Genomic DNA, 16,254 nt, shown 5'->3' on the forward strand with positions numbered 1-16,254 from the left:
AAGAACATTTAACACTGCCTTATTATATATAACAATGCTACTGGTAAATATTTATTTGTTTCTCTCTTACTGGTCTGCCTGACCTGCTAGAATTTAGGCTCTGTGTGGGCTGGAATTAACTCTCCATTTCTTACAACAGCTCCTGGCTCTGTTATGGTAGGTGCTCAGTAAATAATTGTTGAAAAAAATAAGCAAGCTAAAAATTTAGAACCAATAAGAAAGCTCAGTAAGGTGTCTGGTTACAAAAAATTATCCTGGAAAAATAAAAATCCTAGGAATTTCCATAAGCAGAAGGCTCTATACCCATATGAAATAAAAGGCAAAACTTCAGAGATGGATATGAAAGCTGGCTTAAATAAATGGAGAGGCATATCATGTTTTTGGATAGGAGAACTCAATATTGTAAAGAAAATTTCTCCCCAATTAGCTAACAAATTGAATGCAATTTCAACCCAATGTCCTTAGGAATTTATTGTGTGACTTGACAAAATTACTCAAAAACTCATCTGGAAAGATAAATAGGGGAAAACAGTCAAGAAATTTATTGAAAAATAATAAAAATGAGAAGGAGACTTCAATGTCTAGATTCTAATATGGAGTATAAAGCCATAATGATTAAGACAGTGTATTACTGAAGCAGGAATATACCAAAATGTTAGTGAAATAGTGTATTACTGAAGCAGGAATATACCAAAATGTTAGTGAAATAGAATAATAAATCCAGAAAGAGAAAAAATAGCTTATTAGCATTTATTGTAAGAATTGGATTTTAACCCATGGATTACAGATCTTACAGACACACATATTTACATTTACTGGGGAAGAAGTGACAACTCTTCCTTGTGGAAGAATTTCAATTAATAAACGTAGAAAGAATGAAGGAAATGGAAAATTGCCATTAGGCAAACACTGTAGTAATAATTGTTGCAGGCAAGTGTGATCAATAGATGCTGAAATGAGTGGGCAAAAGTTTGATGAGAAAAAGGTATTTGCATGATGCCAAAGTAGTTGCACTAAAAATGCTTATTAATTTCTAAGAGGAAAATAATAACAGTGCCTGAAGTCGGCTGGCAGACACCATTTACTGTCATCAAAGGTAACATCACATGTAGTGAGAGACACAATAACATCACGTACTCCCTAATATTATGGGCTGAGAAGGGCACATTCCCACCTCTATGACATTCTTGCCCAAAATGCATAATCCCAATTTACTTGTGAGAAAACATCTCAAGCAAACCCAAATTGAGGGATGCTACAAATAGCTGATCAGAACCCTTCAAAAACATCAAGATCATTGAAAGATAGGGAAAGACTGATAAAATATCTGATTTCTGAGAAGGCATGACACCCTAAAGGTAATGCAGGATCCTAGATTGGATCCTGGACCAGAAAAAGGACATTAATAGGAAGACTGATGAAAATCAAATAAGGTTCACAGAATATTACTGTATCAATGTTAATTTTCTGGTTTCAATAATTACACTATGGTTACATAAATCTCCTGTTAGAGGGAAGCTGGATGAAGGGTATTTTTTGAATTAACTCTATTTTTTGTGAATTTTCTGAGATTCTAAACTTATTTCAAATTAAAAGCTAAAAAATAGTTTCTATGAGTAAGTTGGGGGACATAACGGATTACTCAATCAATGATGGTGGGACAATTAGCTGACCATTTGGAGAAATATGTAATTTTTATTATATGTATATAAATTATGTATGTTTTATTTGTAAACATAATTCATACCATATACCAAAATGAATGCCATGTGGATTAAAGATTCCTAAGCAACAAAGAAAGAGAAGGTTACATAGTCTCTTTAAATTAGGAGAAAATCAAGAGAAACTAAGGTTAGATGAAGCAATGTTGGAGAATGAATATCTCATTTATACTTAATATTAGAAATCAGTATGTTATTTTATTTTATATTTATAGCTTGATATATTTATATTTATACTTTAATAAAAAGTAAGTTATTGTCCATACCTTTCTAATGATTCCACTTCAGGGTATTCTGGTCAGTTTTCAGGTGAGTCATTAGGACCTGGGTTCAAATTTAGGTTCTACTGCAAACCAGCGGTGACTCTGAGTCTATGCTTAGATGTCAATTAATGCATTAGATTAACATTCATTGAATGACTATCATGTGCCATTATGGTGTTAGGATTCCTATTCTGTATTATGCTTTTAGTTTTAGTTCACTTGTAAACTAGAGATTACAGTGTCAGCCTCCTAAGACTGCAGAAAGAGAAAAAAATGGCATATTGAAGTTCTTGGAACAAAGCCTGGTATATTGTAGGTGCTCATTCAGTACTGGCGCTTCCTGCATCTGTACGTTAGGCGCTACTTCATTTATAAGTAAGTGATCACACACAATCACCTGAATCAGAAAAACATCTCATTTAAGAGTATAATGTAGTGGTTAAGAAAGTTCAGACTTTGGAATCAGGTTAGGTTCAAATATTCTACATACTAGCTATAGGAGCTTGAGCCAGTTATTCAAGTTACTTAAGTCTCTGTCTCAGTACCCTGTCTACTAATAAGGAATAATAAGAGAAACTATCTTATAAGGACGTTATGAAGATTAAATGAGTTAAGATTTGAAATGCATTTGGAATAATACTTGACACATAATAAGTGCCATATCAAGGTTTGCTAAGTAGAATACAAATTATAACTGGCCTTTCAAAATAGATCATGGGAGCAAAAATCACTTTACTCTCTGCATTGAGATTGGGACAATATGCCAGTATTTTCAGCTCTGTTAAGGATGGACCAGCTCTTGGGAATCAGCCCATACCTTCTGCCCTGGGCCTAGAGAACTGATGCCTTATTCACAAGGAAATTTCCCAAGGGAGGAGAAGAGAGGGATGGGAGGGAGGAGAGGGCTCTGCAGTCTCATCAGAATTGTAACAAATACAAGAATAGGGATTTCAGACAGATTTGCTAATGAATTATTAACCTTAACACTTGTGACAGTATATCTGCAGCATGAATCATGTTGAGCTAAATAACCCAAATTTACTTTTAACTAAGAAGGAAACAAGAGATGACTCCTCAGTTATAGAAAAACAATTCCCCATAGATCATGAAATATTTCACAGAGATGCTAACAGATTGCTTTCCCGTGGAGAAGAGAGATTTCCCAGCAGCGAGAAAGTTCCAGGGAGCGCCAGGGGACTGCAGGACACATGTGATCCAGACCTGTGGCTGCTATTCAGCTAGTTTCCTTGGTACAGCAAACCTCCTGGGGTCTGTTCTGATTGCTCCTGCCCATGCCGTATTTGCTATTTAACATTTTTAATATTTCTTCCATTTGGGACCATTGTTACTTGATTATGAAGCTGTTCCCATGCACTGGTAGGTAATTAGTTGAAATCCAAGAAACACCAAAAGTAAAATTTGTTTACTTTGTCAGGTTTCCTCCCCAGCACACTGGTTGACAAGCAACTGCTTGGTTTCCCTCTGAACTTTGGCCCAAGTTGGTGGCCATGTCTTAACTTTTTCTTTCTTCTTTGCATAGTTCCTTCAGACTTGAATTCATGTTTAACTTGATCCTGTAAGAAATTAGGATGAATCAGTACAGGCCATTTCCTTAAGCAATAAAGATATTTCAGTGACCCTGCCTTGCTACAAATTATGAATGAAAACATATTAAATCACAGAAAAATGGGATCATCAAGACTCAGAATCTGGGGAGCACAGAGAAGGCAGTATGAAAGATAGAGTTAGCTGTCTTTGTCATTGCGAATGGAGAGTGAGAGATGAGCCTAAGGGAACCAGATCTTAAATGTCTGAGAGTCTGAAGAGAAGAGAAAGGACAGGAGTAGCAAAAACCCAATCTTTGAAGAATCTTTGCTTTATGAACAGACAGTGACTCTGGGAAATGTATTAGACATCTCAGGAGTTGTCATCTTCTCACCTGGGGAGAGTTTTAATAAAGGAACTGTTTATAAGGTGGGGGCCAGAGTTTAGGAAAAACCAAGAAAAGGAATCCCAACACCCATGGGCTGGTAACTGTGGGGCGCCCTTCCCACCCCAGGAACTTGCGGAGGGGTCCAGCTGATTTAGGATGGATCTGGTTGGGCTTGGCTAACAACCCCACCCCCAGAATCAATGATTTGATGGTAACTGGTATATAAATACCCCAGCTCCTTCTCTCCTCAAATAAGATGGCTCTGAAACACTATTCTATACTAGTTCCCAGCGGAGCTTCAATCCACATGGCACGTGGCTTTGATAATTAATCCTTTGTTGATTGTCTACCACAAAAAGAGAAAGCAAGGCTAAAAACCCTGGAGAAGGAAGTCCTGTGAGCAGGGTTGCCGACAGAAGTTGTGGTGAATTCTCAAGTGCCCTGGGACAGAAGGAACAGGGGAAATAATGATAGTCAATCCCCAACTGCTCACTCTAGTATTTGCATCTCTTTTCCTGAGTGGCTTTCCCTGAAGTCAGGGAAGGCTTCACTGCTCACAAGGTAGGACAGAGCGCTGGGGAATGAGCACGACTCACTGACAGGGATGCTTCCAGTGATTTCTGCCTCCTGGCATTCACAGTTTTGTGTAATCCCTCCTTAAGTGGGACTGGACTTAGTGACTCACTTCTAATGAATGGAATATGGTAGAAGTAACGGTCATCCCTTCTAAGGTGAGGGTATAAAAAGACTGCGGTTTCCAGCTTGGGAATATTCTTTCTTGCTTTCCCATCCACTCATTTTGAGGGAAGCCAGCTGTCCCGTTGTGAGCTTCCCTGTGGAGGGGCCTACATGGCCAGGAACTGAGGGAAGCCTCTGGCCAATAGCCAGGAAGGAGCTGAATCCTGCCAAGAACCATACCAATGAACTTGGAAGTGGTTCCTTCCCCACTTGATACTTTTAATGAAGTTGTAGCCCTGGCTAACAGTTTGACTACAAACCTCAAGCCAGAAGCACCCAGTTACGCTGTGCCTGGATTTCTGATCCCCAGAAACCATAAGATGATAAATGTGTATTATTTTTATGTTGCTAAGTTCTGGGGCAATTTGTCATACTGAAATAGATAACTAATATACTATTTCTCTTCCCTACTGTTCTCCTGTTATTCTTCTCACTTCCCAAATAAACTACTTGCACTCAAATTGTTGATGCAAGTCTGTTTCTGGGGGCAGCAGAGAACCCAAAGAAAATGTGCAAAGAAAGTGGAGACCCAGAGAGAGGAAGGAACTTTCTGGAAGTTCTGCCCTGGTCTGGTAATGCTTGATTCTGAGTCTTGTGCTCAGAGCACCATTTCCCACTGGGGGAGTCACTGATTAGGGAATGGGTGAGTAGCAGAATAAGAGAATCCAGAGAATCCAGCTTCCAGCTTTTCCTTTGCTAGTTCTTCTGCAGTGCTGGTTTTGATACTTCTGGGACTAAGTAGTCTCAGACGAAGAACTCAAACAACTAACTCAAGGGTGTGGAGGTTAAATGAGTTTAAAGCCAGTGACCAGGGCTTTGGAAACACGTGACCTCTTGTAAACATGAGTCATCATTATGGACAAAGTGGCCATGGATCCCTAAATTGCTAATCACAGGACTGGCCACGTGACCAGCGAGGGGCCCATGACTTCCAGTCCAGGTGAGCTTCTGAGCAAGTTCTTTTCTTTGGCTGGAATGACTGCTGAGAGCTCTTGGAAAGGAGGCGAGCAAGCAGCAACCCAGCTCACCAACAGCATGAGTAAGCATCGGCCGCTGTCTTAAATAGAAGTATTGTGTCCCAAGGTCCTTTTAAAATAATCCTGTTTTGAGACGTTTATATACACAAGCTGGGGAAAGAATGGGGGTATTATGCCCATAATGGAAAGTGCTCTTAAATAAAAAGGCATCATTTACCGTCCATTTCCAAGGCTGCTCTAAGGGCTGCTGCAGTTGGAGCTGGGCTTGGGCGCAGTTTGACTTGCTGGATGGGCCTTTCTTGGGGTTTTATTGGTCCTGTCAATCAGGTTTGCTGGGGAAGGGGTGCGCTTTGTGCTGAAGACTGAGTTTGGAGAGTTCCAGGAGCTTCTCTGCAGCACTGCTTACCTCTAGTGTTGCAGGGGTCTGGCTGGTTCCAGCAGATGGAAGATTCACTCTAGGAAAACCATGTTTTCTTTGTAATCAAGGCTTGTAACATGTTTCAGTGACTTTTTTAGACTCCCTATTAATCTTTGCTGAGAGCCCATGGGGTTGGGGCAGGGATGGGTTTGAGTGCAGCATGTCACACACACACACCACACAACCCTTGACTACTGCCTTGTTGAATCTGACACCACAAACCGATCATCTCACGGCAAAGCTGTCCTGTCCAGCACATCCCCCTTATGCCGTAAGTGTGTACAAGGGGAGGCACCTCGAGAGGGGTGAGGAATAAATATGTTTTTGAGTGCTGAGTATGTGCCAGGCACAGTGCTGAAAACTCTGTCTCTACTGTCTCATTTTGTTCCCACAATGGCCCTGAGAGAAGAGAACCATTTTTGTTTCTACTTTGCAGATGAGAAAACCAAAGCTTGGGGAGATGAAGCCAGCTGACCACAGTCACAGAAATAGCAAATGCTGGAAAAGGGATCAGACTATTGTTTTATGCTATAATCATGCCTCCCAAATGATTCAATGGTTACAGCGAATATTACTAAAGAAACATTTTTGTGTGTCTGCTATGACCGTCTCTTGCTTCTCCCCCAACATGCCAATAATGCTCATCTGATACACTTGGAAGTGTGGTCATGGCTCAGCAAGGACTCCCCTTCCACATGCCTCCCTGAGTGGCATGCAATTCTCTGCTCTGGAGATGGTGGGCCTGGCCAGGTACTTTGTTTTGGCCAATGGAGTGTTACCAGATATGATGTCAGCTGAGGCCGGAGATGTGCCCACACAAGTGACATCACTCCATTGGGCTCCCACTGTTCACCATGAAAAGAATACACCTCAGGCAGCTGCTGGCCCACGCAGGATAGGGAACGTATAAAATGGATCAGGACTCAACTGAAGCTGGGAGCCAAGCCCGGCTGCATCCAGCCTAAATCAGCTGGCCCCAGCTGACACTGCAAATGAGTGAATGAGAAAAAAAATATGCTTCTTGCTCTTTGCCTGATATTTGTAGTTGTTTGTTATGCAGCAAAATCTGACTAATACCAAAAGCAAAACACAAGAAATCAAAAAACTTCTTAGCTCAGCCTCAACAGTATATTCCCTCATGTTCATCTGTCCATCCAAACATGTATTGTGTAGCCAGTATGTACCAGGCACTTATAACCATCGCGGACACTAAGTTCAGCTGCTGTAACAAAATGCCACAAACTGAGCAGCTTAAAACAACGTACATACATTATCTCACAGTTCTGTAGATCAGAAGTCTGGGTGCAGCAAGGCTCAGCTGGGTTCTCTGCATGGAGTTTCACAAGGCCAGAGACAAGGTGTTGGCCAGGCTGTGATTCTTTCTGGAGGCTCTGAGGATAAATCCAAGTTCAAGCTCATTCAGGTCGTTGCTGAATTCCTTTCCTGGCAGCTGTGGGACTGAACTGATTCTTTGCTGGCTGCCAGCTAAGGTTGGTCCCCGCTCCTAGGCTGCCTGCACTCCTCCCCGTGCCTTCCCTGTGGGTCCCTCCAGCAGTGGAAGGTGAGTCCTTTCCCTGCCTCGAAGCTCTCCGCCGTCCCCTGCTGTGGAATCTCCACAGGTGAAGTGCTTAGCAAGACAGATGTGCACTCTGCCCTCATGGAGCTTATGCTCTAGAAGAAGAGACAATTATATTAGTAAGTATCCCAGTTAAAAAGATAAATACAGATTGTGTTGAGTTCTGGGAAGGAAAGAGAGAGAAATGTGATAGAATTGAGGAAGGAGTTTCTAGAGGCAGGGACATTAACTCCTCTGGTCATGACCTCAAGTAAATTCTTTAATTGTGCTGAGTCTCAGCTATACTGGGGGCACAATAATGATACCTGCTTCATTGAGGCTGTGAGACAGGCCATGGAAGGTGCTGAGGCAGGGGTGCCCAGGCCCGTCTGTTGTTCTCTCCCGGGCTGGGTGGTTCCCAAACATGACCATGGCCTCCTTCCTCAAGCACCTGTGATTCTCTAGCCACACGAGGGTGCTCAGCCCCGCTATGGGGCACTTAGAGGTATCATGGGGAGTAAGGCTCACATTCAGAGGAATAATTCTCAAGTGTGTAACAGAGTTTCTCAAAGTGTCCCCAGGAGGACCAGTTGCCTTCAGAGGTGAACTACTTACTCATCATTGCCTGTGTTATTGGCTTGACTCACGTCCTTGTGTCTTCTCCTTACTCTCTCACTGTGTTTCCTGGAATCACCTCCCAAATACACTACCTGCACCCATATCCTTGTCTCAGGGTCTGCTTTGGGGGAACCCAACCAAGACAGGGGCACAGCACAAAGGCTGGAGGTCATAAGTATTCAGCAGCAGCACTTACCACTGGACTACTGCTCCTAGCACCTCCTGGGCTTTGCGGCACCCCCATGACTTTCAGGCGGTGTCCTGTCCCCTCTTGGTCTGAGCCCAGCTTTGGAGAGCAGGAGCTCTAGCAGTGAGTTAGGCAGTGGCTGGCCAAGGCTATCACCCCCTTCCTGAGTTTTCTTGCTTTAGCACCTGCCCACCAAAATATTAGGGTGCTCAGTGCTGGCAAGAGTGTGTCTTTCTGGACACGACTCAGGCCTGGGAGTGAGAGAATCTACTAGCTGTTCAGAGGGCTGAGCCTTAGTTATGGCCCCTGTACCACAGGGGTAACTAAGAGCCTAGGGTTGTTGTGTTAGGCTATCTGGGCCGCTGTAACACATTACTACAGACTGGGTGGCTTCTAAACAGGCATCTCTCCTTCGGTTCTTGGGGCTGGAAGTCCACGGTCAGCATGGTGCCAGCACAGTTGGGTTCTGGTGAAGACCCTCTCTGGGCTGCAGCCTGCTGACTTCTCCCCATGCGCTCGCATGGTGGAAGGGGCCCGGCTTCTCTGGGGGGCCTTTTTAGAAAGCACTAATCCCATTCACAAGCTCCACTCTTGTGAGGTAAGCACCTCTCAAAGGCCCCGCTTCCTAATCTTGTCACACTGGGGATTGGAATTTCAACATGTGCACTTGGAGGGGCACAGACATTCAGACCACAGCAGTTGTTGAGATAATCAGAGGAGGAAATGCCTGTGAAGTGCTAAGTGCAGGACCCGGCAAGGAGAGCGACCCCAAACGCAGTGGCCAGGCCTTTCTCTAGACAAATTCCCACTGCAAACCCCCACTAGTCTGGAGAATAGAGGTTCAGAGAGCGATCTGTCCGGACTTTGGAACACACAGTCTCACCTGTCCTGCCTGGGCTGTGAGGGTGGGTGGAGTCGAGGGTCTGGGGAGGGCCCAGATGACAGCAGGTCTCCTTGTGAAATTCCTGACAGCAGCGCCATCCACTGATCACATAGTCATCAGACCCAACAATGTGCCCAAGCTCTGTGCAAAAAGGGAAGCAATGCACATCTGGCCCCAGGAAGCTCCTGGCCAAGCATCAGGCGGGACCAAGTGATGGTGCACACACAAAGGATGTTCTCAGAAGTGTGGGGGAGGCCCACTTGGACCGCTGCGGATGAAAAGTCCCTGCCCTCTCTTCTTGATGGCTAAACGATCATATCAATCATTAACACTGATGCTTACTCTGAGACAGGAACAGTTTTAAGCAGTTTATATGAATTTACTCACTTGGTCCTGTACTGCTAAGTGCGGACTATGATTACCACCCCCCTTTCACAGATAAGAAACTGAGTCCCAGAGAAGTCTGGGAGCTTGCTCAGAGTCACACAGTTGATAAGTGCGTGGATCTGAACCCCAACAGTCTGGGTCCAAAGTCCTTGCTTGTAATCACCACTGTATGGCCCACTCCACACACAGTCATGTGAGGAACCTGGTCATCTGCCTTTCCAGGGGTCCCTTGGTGGGGTTTAGTTAATGATGTTTTGGTTCATGTTGGCCCTCTGGCTCCTTCTTGCACTCTGATAAGTTTTATGTTCTGGGTTTGGATTGTATTTGCTGGGGAACTTGAGTCAGAAGAGAAAGAACGACTGGATAGTGGCTCTATTTCGGTTTTCTGGGGGCTCCATCTAAGCTTCCAAGTATGAAGAATTTATGATGGCTTCCTAGGACTTTCTGACCACCCAGCCATTTCCATCCTATAGATGGAGGGTTTTGAATCTTTTCAGGGTCACAGATTGTGGTAGACACTATTTTGGTGCCCTGCCAAGATTATCTTACCCATCTCTCAGCTGCTGAGTGTAGGCTGCTAATAGCTCATAGCTGCCCCCTAACCAGGGTTGCCATACTTAGCAAATAAAAATATTGTATCTGGCAACTCCACCTTTTCTCTGGAGAACTGTCCTTGGTTGATGGGAGTAGCCCATGGCCCAAGACTGATGGATATGGAGGCCCAAAAGGCTTACCCTTCGCCATAGGACGGGGACAACTCTGTGGTACAGTTTATGCTCCAGAGGCCCCCCTGTGGGTCAGGGCAGGGGTACGTATGATCTAAGGTCACGTCCTTGCTGAGCTCTTTCCCACTCACTTTCCATACACGTTTGCCCTGAGGGCCTCTGCTCACTAGCTCACGTGATCGTGAACCCCTGCTTCAGGCTCTCCTTTAGGGAACCAGATCCCTTGAGAATATGATTCAAAATTCCAGACAACATCCCTGGAAAAAGTACAGGTGCATTTATACACCAACCATGGCCCAGGATATTTGGGACTAACCTTGAGGGAAGCCCCTTACTTCATCCTGTGTCTCCCAGATCATATCTGTCTCACCTTCTCAGAGCTGACAGAGGGATAGTGTAAAGTTCGCACAGAAAATTGTGAGCAAGTTTTTTTTCAGCCCATGAAGTTTTCATTATTTGCAAAAAGTCTATGTGGAAATCAAAACATGCCCAGGGAGAACAGATTGTCAGCTGCATGTCATGTTAGGAAATAACAGTTGAAAGAAACACAAGTCTGACCAAGTCATCTCCCTATTTAAAACCATTCAGAGGCTTCCCACTGCTGTCCAGATAAAGATCCAAGCTGTTGACAATGTCTCAAGGCTCTCCATGCCAACTTTATTACAAATCACTTTCCCATTTGATCCCCACGCTGCAGCTACGCTGGTCTCTTCCAGTCCTTCCGACTTACTATACTCCTTCCTGCTTCAGGGCCTTTGCACCTGTCCCTGCCTCTCCCTGGGTCATTCTTCCCAGCCCTCTTGCTCCTTACTTACTGGCTTCTTTAGAGAGGCCCTTCTTAAATTTCCAGACTAGACTCATGCACTCAGCTTCACATTATGTATCATCTTGTCCTTTTTTTTCACGTTAGTTACCTATTGCTATGTAATAAATGACCCCAAACTTAGCAGCGTCAAACAACAAACTTTTACTGTCTCATAGTTTCTGTGGATCAGGCATACGGGAGTGATTTAGCTGGGTGATTTGGGCCTAAGGGTTTCTCCCAAGGTTATAGTCAGGCTGTTGGCCGGGGCTGCAGTCATCTGAAGGCTCGACTGGAGTTGGAGATTCAGCCTCCAAGATCACTTCCAGGGTTGCTGGAAGGCTTCAGTGCCTCCCTAAAGGGATGCCCCTTCCATCAGCTGACTATCCTCACAGAAGTGCGGCTGGCTTTCCCCAGAGCAAAAGATTCAAGAGAGAGAGAGGGGGAGAGAGAGAAGACACACAGGGAGAGAACACATCTAAGACAGGGACCCTTCTGATCTTGGCAATGATACCCCCTCCTTTTCATTCCCTAGAACTGAGTCACCAGTGCCAATCTACACTCACAGGAAGAGGTGTAAAGCTCTTCCTCTTGAGGGAGGATCATCACAGAATTTGTGGGCATGGTTTTTAAAACCACCTTAGTCACTTATCATAATTGCACTTTTACCTTTAATTTGTGTGAATATTTGATGAATATCTGGGCTGCACTATTCAAAATGAAGTTCATGCTGCAAATGAAAAGTAAGGTTTTTTTTTTGGTAAATAGTAATTTAGTTACTAATTAATACAATTAATTAATAATAGCAAACAATTCCATTATTTGCACAGTCTGTATGGAAATAAAAATATGCCCAGTGTGAAGAAACTGTCAGCTGAATGTCATGTTAAGAAATAACTTATTTAATTAATCAATGACCTTATTAATTTATTTTCAGCAGTTTACTTTAAGAAAGACCTTTGGCACCAAGAAGTCATGATTGATGTTTAGTCGAATGACACTAAGATTCAGGGTACACATGAGGATTCTTGCAGCTGGCTTTTCCATTTCAGTCTGAGGATGAGACGTAGAGTATGGAACCCGTAGTTTTTTTCTTCACTGATTTTACAAACATTTATTGAGTGCTTACTACATGCTAGAAAGAGTTCCAGGTACTGAGGATGCAGGATGGTTTTATAAATTAAGACATCCCCATGTTAACATATAAATCAGCCCTAAAGGCACTTGAATAATCTTCAAACATGAAAGACAATAGGCAGCTGTATTAGGAACAGACCCCTTGATATTGAGTTTGCATAAGCTGTTTTATCAGCCCAGCATGTCACCCAAGCGAAGCAGAGTATTTACATTTAATTCCAAAGTGGCTGTGCCGACATCAGTCCTCTGGTTTTTGTACTTTCCGTGGCTGTTTGCAAATGTATAAAAGGTTTTGTCAAAGTCGCTGGGTAAAGATGGAAAGAAAATGGCATTATATATGACTAGTGGAGATCTCAGCATGGTCGATGCTGAGAAACAGTCAGCCACAGTCATGGGGCCATTTGTGGGGAGCGAGGATAATGTGAAGAAATGGACCTGGAAAAAATGAAATAGCAGCATAGATGGGCCTTGGTTGAAGTGAGTGCAGTGTGGTAAGAGGCTTGGTCTGCGCTCAGGAGACCACGTTTCGGTTCCTGCTCTGCTACAGGGAGCCACTCGCTCCTTTTCCCCGGTCTCTGTGTTCTTGTTTATTCTTGCACTGGATCAGATCATAGGTTTTAAAGCTTTTTTGTGGTTAGAATATCTCTATTATTGCATTTATAACCCAATACCCAGATATATAGAGCAGGTAAGATTGAAGCCCGTCTTTTTAGGGGAGTTAAGAGTAGAGGGCTATGTTGCATGCTTTGGGTGCCTCCCCCCATATTCCCTTACTCTTCAAATTTCAGTTCATTTCACTGATTTTCCACCACCAGCAAATGTCTTTTTTTTTTTTTAACCCAAGGGCTTTCTTTGACTGCCAGGGTCCATTTTGCCACCTACCTGGCCGGCTAGAAGTACTGGGAATGAACATCCCCCCAAAACGGCCCTCAACCAGTGACTGATGGGAGCCAGGGTATTTATTCCCTGGTCCCTCGCTCCTCAGGTGTGTGTTCTAGGCTGGCTCCCAGGCTTTCCCAGGAGGCACAAGCCCTGGGTACCCACAGTGGTTCTTGCATTGCGCACACACCCTGTATCAGCTGCTGTTCTTTCCCTTACTCCCCTACTGATGATTCCTGGGGTCACCTTCCAAATATAAGACCTCTACTTAAATCCTTATCTCAGGTCAGCTTGGGGGAAATCCAAACTAAGAGGCTCTCAGCAGAAAAAACTCTCCCTCCCCACTTCTTTGCTACCTGAGATACCCCTGCAGAGCTCCTAGGCCCCAGAGCAATTTGCAAACCACTACGGCTACAGTGCATAGTCTCTGCTTCAGCAGACTGTGCTGTACAAAAGCAATGTAACACTAGTGTTTTCAGGTGAAAAGAACCAAGAGATTCTTCATGAACCTGAAGTCAAATTATGCTTCGACTCTGTAGAAGGGCTCTTATGAGCTAGCTTTCCCTTCTGCTCACTTGCTTTATGGAGTGAGGAAATGAATCCGTGCCAGTTGGCACATACACTGGTCCCAAACAGGTTATCTACAATGCAGCTTGAATTGTTTCTGGATTGATGTAGCCGCCTCCCCACCCACCTTTCGATGGTGATTCCCTTTCTGACTCTTCTTCCAATCTTTGCCTGAAAGAGAAATGGGGAAAACCAGGCTCCGAGAGGCGTTTGTGCTGAACAGCAAGGAGGGAGAATGAGAAGCGCAAAGTAGAGCGCTCGTGTGGTGCCCTGCTCAGATTCCTGGCTCTTACTGCCACAGGGCTCAGGGCCTGGCTTCCAACTGTCTGCTCCTGCATTCTGTTGCCTGCTGGCACTTTGCTGCTTTCCAGGGAATTCACACTCTCTGGGAGCAGTTCTTAAGCAGAGAATGATGGGAGTTGGGGTACAAATACCCCAGCTACCCTTCCTGGGGTAGGAGAACTCAGGAGTGTGTGCCATATACCATTTCCTGGAGCTCCCCTGGGATCAGGCCCCAGTGGCCGCAGTGGTGAAGGGCCTGATAACACATCCTGTATTGGCTGCTCCCGTTTCCTGCCTTGCTTCCCCGCTCTTTGCCTGGTATTTTCTTGCACTTCCCAAGTAAATTCCAGATACTCAGATCCTTGTCTCAGAGTCTGCTTCTGGGAAAACCCAAACTGAAAGTTTCCCAGACAAGTCGGGTCATTTCTGTTTATCTTTTATTTGTCCCTGGGGGCCTCTTTTGTAGGTCACAGTATCTATCAAGTGATGAGCGGAAGTTATGGGTGCTGTTGAGTGCCTCTGGGATAGGGACCCAGGCTTTACGAGAGCTGCCTCTTAGAGACCACTGTGGACTGGGACTACCATTTAAAGGCCACATGTCCTTCCTCCATGACTGCTTCCTCAAGGGCCAGACCTGCTCCTCCTGCTTCCGTCCTGCCCCTTGGGTGGCATCCGTGGTCATCTGTGGTCTCTGCCCACCACTGTCTCTTCTGCCCTTATGCTCCAGCAATAGAAGACTACTTGGGGTTTCCCTGCACCCCGGTTCCCCATCCCTTTCATGCCTGCTGACTTTGGTTTACTGCCCCTCTGCTTATATTGCCCTTCCCTACTTTTCCCTTAGAAGAAGAATCCTGTTCATCCTTTAAGAACCAGTCTAAAGGTCACCTTCTGTACGAAGCCTTCCCCACCTCCCTCAAATGGAGGAAGAACCCTTGACCTTATTTTCATCCTCCCAGCGTCTCTTATAGCACCTTCACACATTGTGCTGAAATGGTCAGTGGAGGCATCTGTCTCCCCACCAGATCCTGAGCTCCTTGAAAGCCCCAGATGTGTCTTGTTCAAAGGGCCTGGCACACTGCAAGTGCTGGACGTAGGCTGGGTTTCCCAGAAGGGGACCCTTAGATGGGGATTTGTTTGCAAGTGATTAAGGAACTGTTCCCAGGAAAAATCAGTAAGTGAGTGGGGAAAGAAGGCCAGGAAGGACCAGAAATGTGATTTTGGGCCAAATTCCAAGGAGGGGAGCTTTCTGCCTGGTCCTGGAGGTTGTGCTGGAGCAGAAGGCATGCCTCAGCACTGGCCTGAAAGCTGGGCTTTCCCTGTTCTGTACCAGCTAGTCACGGAGGGCTGTTCCAGGAAGACCTAAATACCTGGTATGTCCACATCTGTGTGTGTGTGTGTGTGTGTGTTGGGGGGCAGGTAGGAAAAGTGGCTCTGGGAGCCCAAAGTTAGTCTCCTAGAGAGTTACAGAGTGTGCTTCCACTGGCAAAGGCCAGGGGATGATCCCCTGCAAGATGCAGGGCTGAGTCCCACAGACACTAACAGGGCTGAAAGGATTAGGCTGAGCTCCAAGCATGTCCACTAGAGGGCTCCCCACACATTGTATGATGGAACCGAAGTGCAGCTGGGTGGGCATATGCCCTGCGTGGCTCTGGGGCACCTCAAACCCAGCATATTTCAGACCCAGCACATCCTGTGGCTTGTAAGCCAACCCCCTCCACTCCTGCTCTTTCTGTGTTCCTGGGTGCTGGTTCCAGCACCTTCTCTACCTCCAGGCCTCAGTTCCTACCCTCATAAGTTCACTCTTCATAAATCCACCCAATTCTTTCAATTCCCCTTTCAAAATCTTTTCCAAAATGATTCCCATTCTTCCATCTTCATGATCTACATCCACAAAGCCTAGTACGGTACTTGTACATATCGAATGAATGAATGAATGAATGAATGAATGAATAAGTGATGGTCCAATCTGCTGCAAGAAGTCCAGCCTCCCTAGCCTGGCACGCAGTTTTCCCAGGAGCTTATCCCACCCTCCTTAGAGCTTGAATTCCTAAACACACCTTCTGCTTATGGCAACATAAACTAGAGCTGACCTATGAACAACAGGGGTTTGAACTGCATGGGTCCCCTTATGCATAGACGTTTGTTGATAAACATGTTAGAAATTTTTTTTTGAGATTTGTGA

The 16,254-nt window shown here is 44.9% G+C and overlaps 2 long non-coding RNA genes across 4 annotated transcripts in view; one reads left to right on the top strand and one right to left on the bottom strand.

Moving 5' to 3' along the window:
- The window catches only part of LOC140849463 (uncharacterized), a 51,189-nt gene that overhangs the window by 31,759 nt on the left and 3,176 nt on the right, over nt 1-16,254 (top strand). The window lies entirely within an intron of this gene.
- Nucleotides 755-16,254, bottom strand: part of LOC140849462 (uncharacterized) — a 33,723-nt gene continuing 18,223 nt past the window's right edge. For 2 of the 3 annotated variants that reach the window (XR_012131331.1, XR_012131329.1), the window contains exons 3-5: nt 7,320-7,721; nt 5,850-6,087; nt 755-3,558 (exon numbers count right to left, since the gene is read on the bottom strand). This is a non-coding gene — a long non-coding RNA (uncharacterized lncRNA). The remainder of the gene's footprint in view (nt 3,559-5,849; nt 6,088-7,319; nt 7,722-16,254) is intronic. The other variant, XR_012131330.1, reaches the window with a different exon arrangement.

The sequence above is a fragment of the Manis javanica genome, chromosome 5 (assembly GCF_040802235.1).
Source record: "Manis javanica isolate MJ-LG chromosome 5, MJ_LKY, whole genome shotgun sequence".
NCBI classification, from domain to species: Eukaryota; Metazoa; Chordata; class Mammalia; order Pholidota; family Manidae; genus Manis; species Manis javanica.